This window comes from Bidens hawaiensis, unplaced genomic scaffold, assembly GCF_021521415.1.
Source record: "Bidens hawaiensis isolate Kalapana, Puna unplaced genomic scaffold, B.hawaiensis_p1.1 tig00036411_1, whole genome shotgun sequence".
NCBI lineage: Eukaryota > Viridiplantae > Streptophyta > Magnoliopsida > Asterales > Asteraceae > Bidens > Bidens hawaiensis.
This window is the reverse complement of record NW_027505411.1, coordinates 1-10973: the sequence shown is the minus strand read 5'-3', so window position 1 is coordinate 10973 and position 10973 is coordinate 1. Positions and strand designations below refer to the sequence as shown.

At 36.2% G+C, this 10973-nt stretch overlaps 1 pseudogene; it reads left to right on the top strand.

Annotated features, from left to right (window-relative positions):
* The first annotated feature begins 3553 nt into the window (after nucleotides 1-3553).
* LOC143613020 (endoglucanase 7-like) lies at nucleotides 3554-10724 on the top strand (annotated as a pseudogene).
* Nucleotides 10725-10973: the final 249 nt, after the last annotated feature.

The following is a 10973-nucleotide window of genomic DNA, read 5'->3' as shown; positions in this document are numbered from 1 at the left end:
TCCCCGCGATTACGAACATCTTTTTGGGGCTGGGGTGAGCTTGGTTGCGCCTGCTTTTCTGCGGAAGAAAAACTGGTTGGTTGCAACCTAGACCATACAGAGTTCTGCTTGCCCCTCTTTTCTTTGCTGCGCGGTGACTCAGCTTGATGCGCTCTTTCTCTTGCCCTATCTTGGGCAATTTGTTTTTCATTCCTCGCGAAAACTCGCGAGGCTTCCATTAACTTGGCCCACGTGGTGGGCATGCCATCTCTGCTTACGAGAGCTCGGCGGAGTTGATCACTGCGCGCGCCTTGTATAAAGGCCACGCGCAGGAGTTGCTCAGTTATACCTCCGATTGCCAGAGACTCCTGATTGAAACGAGTGATGTAGTCTTCAATCGTTTCATCATTCCTGCGCACGCAGTGCATGATGTCATCAGGGTCGCGCGTGTGTCTGCGCTGCTGTACGAAGTGGGCTTGGAACTTTTCCAAAAGTTCCTCGAACCCATCGATTTGCCCAGTCGGCAAGCTCTCGAACCAGACACGCGCCGCGCCCGTGAGGCAGCGAGCAAACATGTGACATCATGTTGGCATCGTCCAGCTCTCTAGGTTTCCCGTGTTGTAAAAACCTTGCAAGAAATCGTCTGGATCTGTTGTGCAGTCATATTTGCCCAAACCACTTGGCATTTTGGTTTTGTGCTGGATGGGAGCCTTCGCGATGCGCTCAGTGAACTTTGAATGTTTCACCAAGATGGCTGGTCTATATGGTGTGGTCACGTCCACTTGCCCTCTAACTGGTGGGCTGTACGGCATGTGCAGATCCAGATCGGCTCTGGCTCCAGGCGCCATGTTCACAGGCGCGCGGAGCTGTGAGCCTCCTGCATGAGTATCTCGCGTCTTCCTCATGCTATGCACTTCTTCATCACTGAACTCAGTGTGTGCAGTGTGAACAAAATGTCCTTCTTCCGGCGCGCGCGGCCTTTTTGTTCCATGAACAGTTTGCTTATCAAGCGCTTGCCGTTGTGTTAAGTCGGCTAGCTTTTTCTGCTTGACCATCTCATTGTACTTGTCCATTAAACGCCGCTGCTCGTTTATGAGCCATTCTTTAGGATCATTTGTTTCATCTTCTGGACCCATTGGTCCTTTTTGTTTCGCGCCGGCAAGATTTTGTAACGTGAGATCGTCTGGAGGAGTTTCAGTCTGGCCGTGAGGAGTTGTGATGAAGGGACGGTTACTGGTGGTGCGCGTAGAATCACGCGGCGCCCTCAGAAACTGTTGTCCCTCATTAACATCCTCACGTTCAATATCCTCCAGAACTTAATCAACGTTATGAACGCCAGAAACCATGGTGATTTTTTTTTATGTATAGATCTGATGAGATCTGACTGCCGTTGTAACAGTGGATGGCGCCAATGAAGAAGCGTGGATCGACTCACTGGTAGACGATCTACTTTCATCGGGTGTGAATATGCAACTTCACCGATGGTTTCTCTTGGATCTGATGGATCTGGGTTCTTCCACCTACAAAACGAACAACACCGTCAACTTACCCCTCAGAAAGGGACAGAGGTCCTATTTGGGGTAACCCTCCGGTGTGAGAATAAGTATTTGTGGGAGAAGATAATAATATGTGAGAGTAAGGAATTTAGAGTGTATTGCTTAATAGCTGAATACTCTGTGATTGTATGTTATCAGGTGATATTTGATGATCCTTCCTTGTGGAGTTGATGCTGTATTTATAGTGCTAGGGTTTCCACTGATTGGGCTCAGACCCAATTAGGGTTTTGTTGGCCTCCTCCAATTGCTTGGCGCCACATGTCCTTGGGGACACCTGGTGCTTTCTCATTGGTTGTAATCACGTGGTAGCACATGTGTCATGCTGAGTTGTCCACCTTTCATTTGGCAGCTGTCAACATCAGCATATTCTTATTCCTTAAAAAGATACCTTCTGGAAGGTTGTCTGACGTGCACAATCAAGGTTGCCCTAATCCTGATTTGGATAAGGACGAGGTTGATTATGTGCATGTGTGATATGCGCCAATCCTGAGGATGCGCGAGGTCTTCTCTTTATTCTCACGCGCAGATGTTTCATGCGCAGATGTGATATGCGCCGCGCGCTGATGCGCCACGCGCATATGTGATATGCGTGAGCATATGTGTGGCTGGGCATATGATGCCTGAGCATGTGTGGTGCCTGGGCATATGATGCCTGAGCATGTGTGGTGCCTGGGCATATGCTGCCTGAGCATATGTGATATGCGCCATGCGCGTAGGTTTTGGCTTAGTGCCTTCATAATGTCTTGATTTCAAGCTTCTTGTCTTTATCTTGTGGGTTGACCCGCCTTGCTCCGTGTTGAGGCGGGTACATACCTCTTCAACGCTAGTTCAACGCTAGGCCAACGATCAACAATTTTTGACCGATGTGCGTCTTGTTTTTCCGCTAGTTTTCCTTGTTACGTAACATAACGATCATGTATGCCTTCCATTTTCAACTTTTTTTCATCTGATACCTCCTACACAACATTCTACTCAAACAATCTTGCTGTTGTAATGAAATTTATCATAATTAACACACATTGAAACATTTATAATTAGCCTGATCACTATCTTAATGTTTGTAAGATCCATTTTGATATTATAAAATATTAAAAATACATTAATTATAAATTTCAAGTAAAATTTTTAAAAATAAAGTTTTGAACTTTAAACACATTCATGTTTAGCTTGAAGAAAAACTAAAGGCTAGAAATCTAGTAGAAGGTAGCTACTTCTTTTTTTTATATATTTTTGAAACTTTTGCCTAAATAAACTATTGAAATTAAAAGGATAAATACCACTTAAAAAAGTATACTTCCACTTACTCTTGTATAAAATAAAATGAACTAGCGGATAGAGCTTTATGATGCGTGTGTTGCATTTTGAATTAATATAGTCATATAGAGGTACACAGTGCGGGTTAAATCTTAGCCTATGTCTAGAAACAGAGGCTAAGTCTTAACCGACGATTAAAATAGAGATTTAAGTCTTAGCTGATAGCTAAAATTAGCTCGCTTTTTACACATGTATTAATTTGATTTGTTATTTTTGTGGGCATGTAGTACTTTTTCATGGTTATATGTGCCAACTAACTTCCTGCTTCCTAGTTAGCAAATTTATTGCCGTTGTCAGTGTTGTGAAACTCGCTAGATGCTAGCTTGATTGGAATTTATATGTAATTTTTCGAATATAGCTACACATATATACCCACATTTATATAGGAAACTTTTAATTTTGATCGATTTTTACTAAATTGAGACTAATCAACAACTAGTCGGTAAAATACTGACTAGCGATTATCATGTATATCTTTATGATTTTCCATTTATAATAAACTTATATGGAGGTATCAAAATATTTTGATGAAGTCACACTTTTCCATTTTAAATTGTATTATTATCACATGTAACCTAAATTTATTGCCACTATATATAATCAAGACAACACACATATTCCCTTTGGTTCTTCACTCCTAAACTCTCAATTTCATTTCTAAACTTTATTTACACATTTCAATACAAATAATATAACTCCCAAAAATGAACAACAAGCTAATCAAGCTATTATCAATTTCACAATATTGTTATTTCATTCTATCACTCTTCTCCATTATAACAACTTCCAAATCTACTAATTCCTTGTCACATAATTATTCCGATGCACTCACTAGATCGCTACTATACTTCGAAGCTCAACGCTCCGGTCATCTTCCGCACAACCAACGTGTCACCTGGCGCCACCATTCCGGCCTCACTGACGGGCTCGAACAAGGCGTATGTATTACATAACATGCATTAATGACGTATACCATTTTCGTAATAGTACTGGTACATGTTTTTCATGTCTTCTATATTGATACCAGTACTAGTATTTGTTTTTTTTTCTTTTTTATGTTTTCAGTATCTATACTATTTGGCTTTGGTATTTTTAATGGTACTGGTACTGAACCACAATAATCCATACAAGTACTATGAAAAGTACTTTTTTTCATGGTTTCGGTATCGGTATATCCAATGGCACAAGTACTCGTTTTCATGTTTTCAATGGTATGTATTACGTACCCCACATTAATGACGTCGTTGGATAAACATCTCTTTTTTAGAATACGGGTATTGACCAAACACAATTGGTAACTATATAAGTACTCGCTTTTTCATGATTTTGGTACCAGTACCATTCGGTTTCGGCATTTTCAATAATATCAATACTCGTTTTTCATGTTCTTGGTATCAGTATGATCCGGTTCCGGTATTTTCAAGTCGATACTCGATTGTTCATATTTTAAGATTGATACCATTAGGTTTTGGTATTTTCAATGGTACCGGTACTCCTTTTCTCATATTTTGGATTGGTAATATTTTTTGGTATTTTCAATGGTACCGCTATCGGTTTTGGTATTGTCATTTATTAATGGTACTGATACCAAAACCCAAAAAATGGGCACGGTATTTGGTACATGATTACACCCATTTTAGATATCGGTACTTTGTGGTACATTACAGTTCGGTATGATATTGGTATTTAATTTCGTTAAATTTTTTTATTTTGTTGAGTTTCGGGTTGGCAGGTGGACTTAATCGGCGGATATTACGACGCCGGAGACCACGTAAAGTTCGGTTTACTGATGTCATTCACCGTCACAATGTTATCGTGGAGCATAATCGAATACCGCGAGTACATCGCCCTCGCCGGAGAGTTAGAGCATGCATTAGAAGCAATAAAATGGGGAACTGATTATTTCATTAAAGCTCACACTAGCCCTAATGTGTTATGGGTGGAGGTAATTGAATAATTGATCACAAAGATCAATGTGTGATATTATGGGTGTTAAATTAATTCGTGCTGATAACGTGTTAGGTGGGTGACGGGTACACTGATCATTATTGTTGGCAACGGCCCGAGGACATGACGACATCACGACAAGCGTATAAAGTTGACGAGAATAATCCGGGATCGGATGTTGCTGGAGAAACTGCGGCCGCAATGGCCGCGCTTCTGTTGTGTTTAGGAAAATAAATCCGCGTTACTCTCGGTTGTTATTGCATCATGCCCAACAGGTAAAACAGGCGTAAAAACTGAATTTTCAGTTCGATTTTGATTTTGCATATAATTATAATCAAGGGAAAGTGAATTTTCAGTTTAAAATGTTAGGCAATTTATAATAATTAACATAGTGTAACACTAGTATTTTATTAATCAAAATGTAGAATAATCAATTAGGTATTAAATAATAAAAAAAGTTTACATCAAAACTCATTATTTTGGATTAATTTTTTTAGTCAATAATTTCAAGCCGAAACGAAAACGAACCATCTACACCGTATGGCTAAAACCCGAAGATGTAAATGCTAAAAACCAAAACCGAAACAAACACAAAACAAGAACTGTAAAGACAAAATAACAAAACCGAACGATGCACACTGTAGGGCTATATTATTAACCGCTTTTAAAATTAGCGATATAAAAAATGAATAGTAAAACATGGTTTTTTTTATGACCGAATTTTAGTCTGGTTTAGTCCATTTATATATAATAAAATCTAAACATAATACTTATATATTTTTATTTTATAAATAATATGTATATGTTAAAAAAGTTTTTTATAACTTTGTTAAAAACTCTCTACTTTTTATATTGAAATTATGCTTAACTGAATTAACCGAACCGTTTGTAACAAAATCTTAGCAATGAAACTCTAAATAAATGATGATTTGATTTGGACAATGTTTGTAGTTATTCGAATTTGCGATAAACATAGAGGCAAATATGATGAAAACATCAAAGTGGTGAAGAATTACTACACATCCGTGAGCGGGTACAAGGACGAACTATTATGGGCGGCAATGTGGTTGTACAAAGCCACCGAAAACCACCGGTACATGAGTTATGTGATCGATAATGCTAATGAATTCGGTGGCACTGGGTGATCAATTACCGAATTCAGATGGGATGTAAAATACGCCGGTATTCAAGTGCTTGCATCTCAGGTATGGCTACGACTCGTTTTTGCACACAATATTGATTTAAATTTGTCCTTGAAATTTATATTTATAAACTGACCGACTGAAAACTGAAACAAAAACCGAAATATTAAATTATTAATTTGGTTTGGTTTTAATATATACATAATGTGAAGTCCTTTTTATGGAGTTTTCTTTTTATGTCCTTTTACACGTATGATTTCATTCAAATCAAAAGATAAAAAGCATAGATTTGAATAGTGACTTTAGAATAAAATTCTATACTTTTAATATATACATAATGTGAAGTCCGGATTTAACAAAGAGCCTGAAGTAGTAAATAAATCAGTAAACACGATTTTGAAAGTGTAATTGAAAATCCGGTCTAACTGTTGATCTGATTCGTTGATTCAATGGGTCAGTGATATAAGTCTATAATGACTTAACGCAAATGAAGACAGTTTAAAGTTACTCAACCTGACTGATAGTGTAAATGATTCTTGTGCCAACCAGCTAGCTGGCGAGTACTATTGTATGAATAATGAACAATACATAAACACCGGATGATTACTTTGAATTAATGTTTTGAAAACCTAATCAAACATCAACTCAAATGTAATAGTTACAAGCTTAATAAAAACATGTCGGTTGGTGAGGAGGCAATATATTTTGATGTAGTAAATACAAATTAACGTAACACAAGACCAACAATAATTAGTTACACATTAATTTAATAACCAAATATTTATAAATATATATTATGGGTCGCTCAAATGGGATTTATGAGTATTTAATGTCATCAATTCATTTAAGGGTGTTAAATGGATCAAACCCGAGATGAGTATTGAAAACTTACAACCCGAGTTTGACTGCTTTGGTGGGTTGACACGAATATTCACTTTTAACCAACATTTTTAATGTATCTATGTATTCTCACTTTTAATTTATAAATTTTGGTAGACACATGTGTGTGCTCGTGTCAATCTACCAAGACACTAGTCAAATTTGAGTTTTTATAACTGAGATAAAGACCCAACTTGTTCAAGTTTAATTTAACATAAAATACCATGTAAAAACATATAAAGTAAAACGGATTAGCCTGTGAGCTGTTAGGGCGACCCTGAGACCGACTTGTTGAGCACATTTGCAAAACGTGTTTTTAAGTCTTGTCAAAATATTTAATACTTTGTTTAGTCAATTCTAAGTCATTTAAACGTTTATATGTGTTTAGCCTAATATTTTGTTTTTATCTTCTTTTTGGTTTTTTACCATGGGCTTGGAGTTTGGACTCTTGGAGGCTGCTTGTTTTGTTGGGCTTATGGACTTTCAAGTCCCTCATGGAAGCAGAACAAGAAAATATATATTATCAAGAAATAGAAGATAGGGTTCAAGTTTTCTAGCCGTTGTCTTCTCTGACTTTGACTCTCTCAAGTCTAAACCCAAATTAGTGCTTCTCTTTGATCTGCTACTTTCTGAGATACTCAGTTGATATAGTGCAGAATATTATTTGTGGTTTGTTCTTCTCTGATTCGAGTTGTTTCAGAGATCTTTGTTTGTAATGAGTTTACGGTTAATAGAAGTTATATTACTGGTTTTGTGACATGGTGTCAAAACTCTGAGGCTCTGATCCGTCGCTCTTCCGCTTGGATCTGTTTCTGGTGTATTTGGGTTCTCAGATTTGAAACCCTAACTGAATTCTTGGTTGTTCTTGATCTGGTCTACCTTTGAAGACGGTGACTCTCATTATTAGCTAGTGGCGCGTAACGCTAAGTGAAGGTTATGGCTATTCTATTACTGCGGCGTTTTTTGGTGATATCGTTCCTTTACTCGTTTTTCTAATTTCTTACATATTCTTGCATTTAGGCATAACTTGCTGGTGCCAGAGGTTACTTAGCCTGGTCTTGTGTGCATTAGGCATTCTAGGAATATTTGTGCATCTCTTGTTTGTGGTTTTAATTCTTGTGTATTAATTCTTACTAATTGTTATCTAATTTGTTAAAATGGGCGATAGTGGTGTTGATGATGAGGTTCTTATTAGTAAACTTGATATTAGTAATCCTCTATATTTGCATCCTAGTGATTTGAGTAACTTGTCTATTGTTAGCATAAAACTGAAAGGCACTGAGAATTATTCGGTTTGGTCAAATACTATGAAGTTAGCTTTACAAGTTAAAAATAAACTAGGATTTGTTACAGGTAAGTGTATAAAACCAACTGAAAATGATGTGTTAGCTAATCAATGGGATAGATGTAACTCAGTTGTGTTAACTTGGATTTTAAATTCTGTTTCTGAAGAACTTTATGTGGGTCAAGTTTACTCTCAAAGATCTTTTGAGGTATGGGAAGATTTGAGGGATACTTATGACAAGGTTGATGGTTATGTCGTTTTTAACCTGTATCAAAAGATAAATTCTCTAAATCAGAATGGATCAACCGTGGCTGAGTATTACCATAGGCTCACCACAATGTGGAAACAGTTTGATGCCATGGTATAATTGCCCTCATGTTCTTGTCAGGCTTCAAAAGGTTTTAATGATTTTAATCAATTAATTAAACTTATGCAATTTTTAATGGGATTAGATGATGTATATCAACCGGTTAGAACCAATCTGTTAACTCGTGAACCTTTACCTACTGTCAAAACAGCCTTTTCGATTGTATCTAGGGAAGAATCACACATGTTTTCTAGTGGTTCTTCCAAAGGTCAATCGCAAAATGTTGGTTTCTTATCTAAAAAAACTCAAAGTTTTGACAATAAGAAAAGGTTTAACAGAGGTCCTAATCCAAATCTCAAGTGTACTCATTGTAATAAAATTGGCCATACGGTTGAAAGATGTTTTGAAATTGTTGGTTATCCCCAGTCAAATAGGTTTAAACCTGCTTCTAAATAGTTTTCTTCGAGTAATTCTTTTCCCACTAAAGGTTCTTCATCTAATTCCGTTATTAGTACCATAAATCCTGATCAAGTGTCTAAATTGTTAGGCTTGTTAGATGAAAAAAACTAATGACGGACAACAAAGCTCCAATGTTGGAGGTAATTTTTTGTCAAATTTCTCAAGCCAAAATTTTAGAAAAAATATATTTTTCTTTTAATAGTAAAACACACCCAACCTTAGTTCTAGTTGGGTGGTTGATTCTGGTGCTAATCAGCACATGGTTATGAGTGACAAAAACGTTTTTGATGCTATAGATGTAACTGAGTTTAGTATTAGTGTGAAGCATCCAAATGGATCTAATGCTATGGTAACTAAAATTGGAAATTTTAAACTAAACGATGATGTCACTCTCCCCGATGTGTTTGTAGTTCCAGAATATAATGTTAATCTGATGTCCGTTTATAAGTTAGCTAAGGATAACAAGATGTCTGTCTTATTTAATGAAGCAAATTGTTATATTCAGGATTCATTCACAAAGAGAACACTGATGACTGGTAGTCAAGTTGATGGTTTATATCTTTGTGGTGAGTCTTTAAACAATTTTTAAGTTTGTTTTAATAGTTTTCATCAAGTTAATATGTGGCACACTAGGCTAGGACATCCTACACATCAAGTGTTAAAAGTCTTAAAAAATGATCTAGGTATTAGTTCCATTGATGAGTCTTATCCTTGTGAAGTTTGTCACTTAGATAAACAACGTCGTGATCCGTTCCCATTAAGTGATCAGAAAACTAATAAGGTTGGCCAATTAATACATTTAGATGTGTGGGGTCCTTATAGAGTTCAAAGTAAAGAAGGATATTGATATTTTTTAACTATTGATGATTTTTCAAGGGCTGTGTAGGTATACTTAATGAAAAATAAAAGTGAGGTTTTTGATAATATTCAAACTTTTTATATGTTGCTAAAAATCAGTTTGAAGTTAACATAAAAATGTTTAGGAGTGATAATGGGACAAAATTTGTTAATTCTTAAATGGAAAATTTTATCAAAAATCATGGTATTATACATCAAACCTCGTGTACTCACACACCTCAACAAAATTGGATTGTTGAGAGAAAACATCAACATCTTCTTAATGTTGCTAGGTCTCTTTTATTTGAAAGTAATGTTCCTTTGAATTTTTGGTCTGATTGTGTTTTAACTGTAACTTATTTGGTTAACAGGACCCCCTCTTCGGTGTTAAATGGTAGGTATCCTTATGAAACATGGTTCAGATTTAAACCCTCTCTTAAGCACTTGCGCAATTTTGGTTGTCTATGTTTTAGTAAAGTTTTAAACAATACAAATAAATTTGAAAAAGGTCAATTAAGTGTGTTTTTCTTGGTTATTCTAATACTCAAAAAGATATAAAGTTTGGGATTTAAGCAAAAAACAAGTTTTAATTTCTAGAGATGTCAAATTTTATGAGTCTATCTACCCTTTTAAAAATATTGATGTTCCTAAGGATTTGGAACTTGATGTTTGACACTTCTTTAAATCATCAAAATTTTTTTAATATGTATTTTTCTAAAAAAAACAATGATTGTGCAAGTGGGAAAATTCCCGATGATGAAGAGGGGGCACAACATGTTTTAGCCGATGATTAGCATCCTAGTTATAGTTCACCTTCTGACAGCGAGGCTATTAATCAGCAGCTGTCAGAATCGGCGGATAATCTTAATGGTGTAGATCATAAGGTTGAAATATCTGATGAGACATACTCTCCTGTGGGCTCAAATGCTTTTGATATCAATGAACATGTATCAGTAAGGAGATCTTCTAGGAATACCTGTTTACCAAAGAAATTGCAAGAGTATGTCATTGAGGGTAAGGTAAAATATGGTCTTGAATTATTCAACTTTGTCTTCCTGAAAATTTGTGTTTGGTGTCTGTGTTAAATAAGAGTGTTGAACCAACTTGTTATAAACAAGCTTGCAATGATGAAAATTGGATAAATGCTATGAATGAAGAAATGAGTGCATTAAATAGAAATAATACTTGGGAAATAGTCGAGTTACCAAAAAATAGAAAACCCATTGGTTGTAAATGGGTCTATAGGATTAAGTATAAGTCCAATGGTG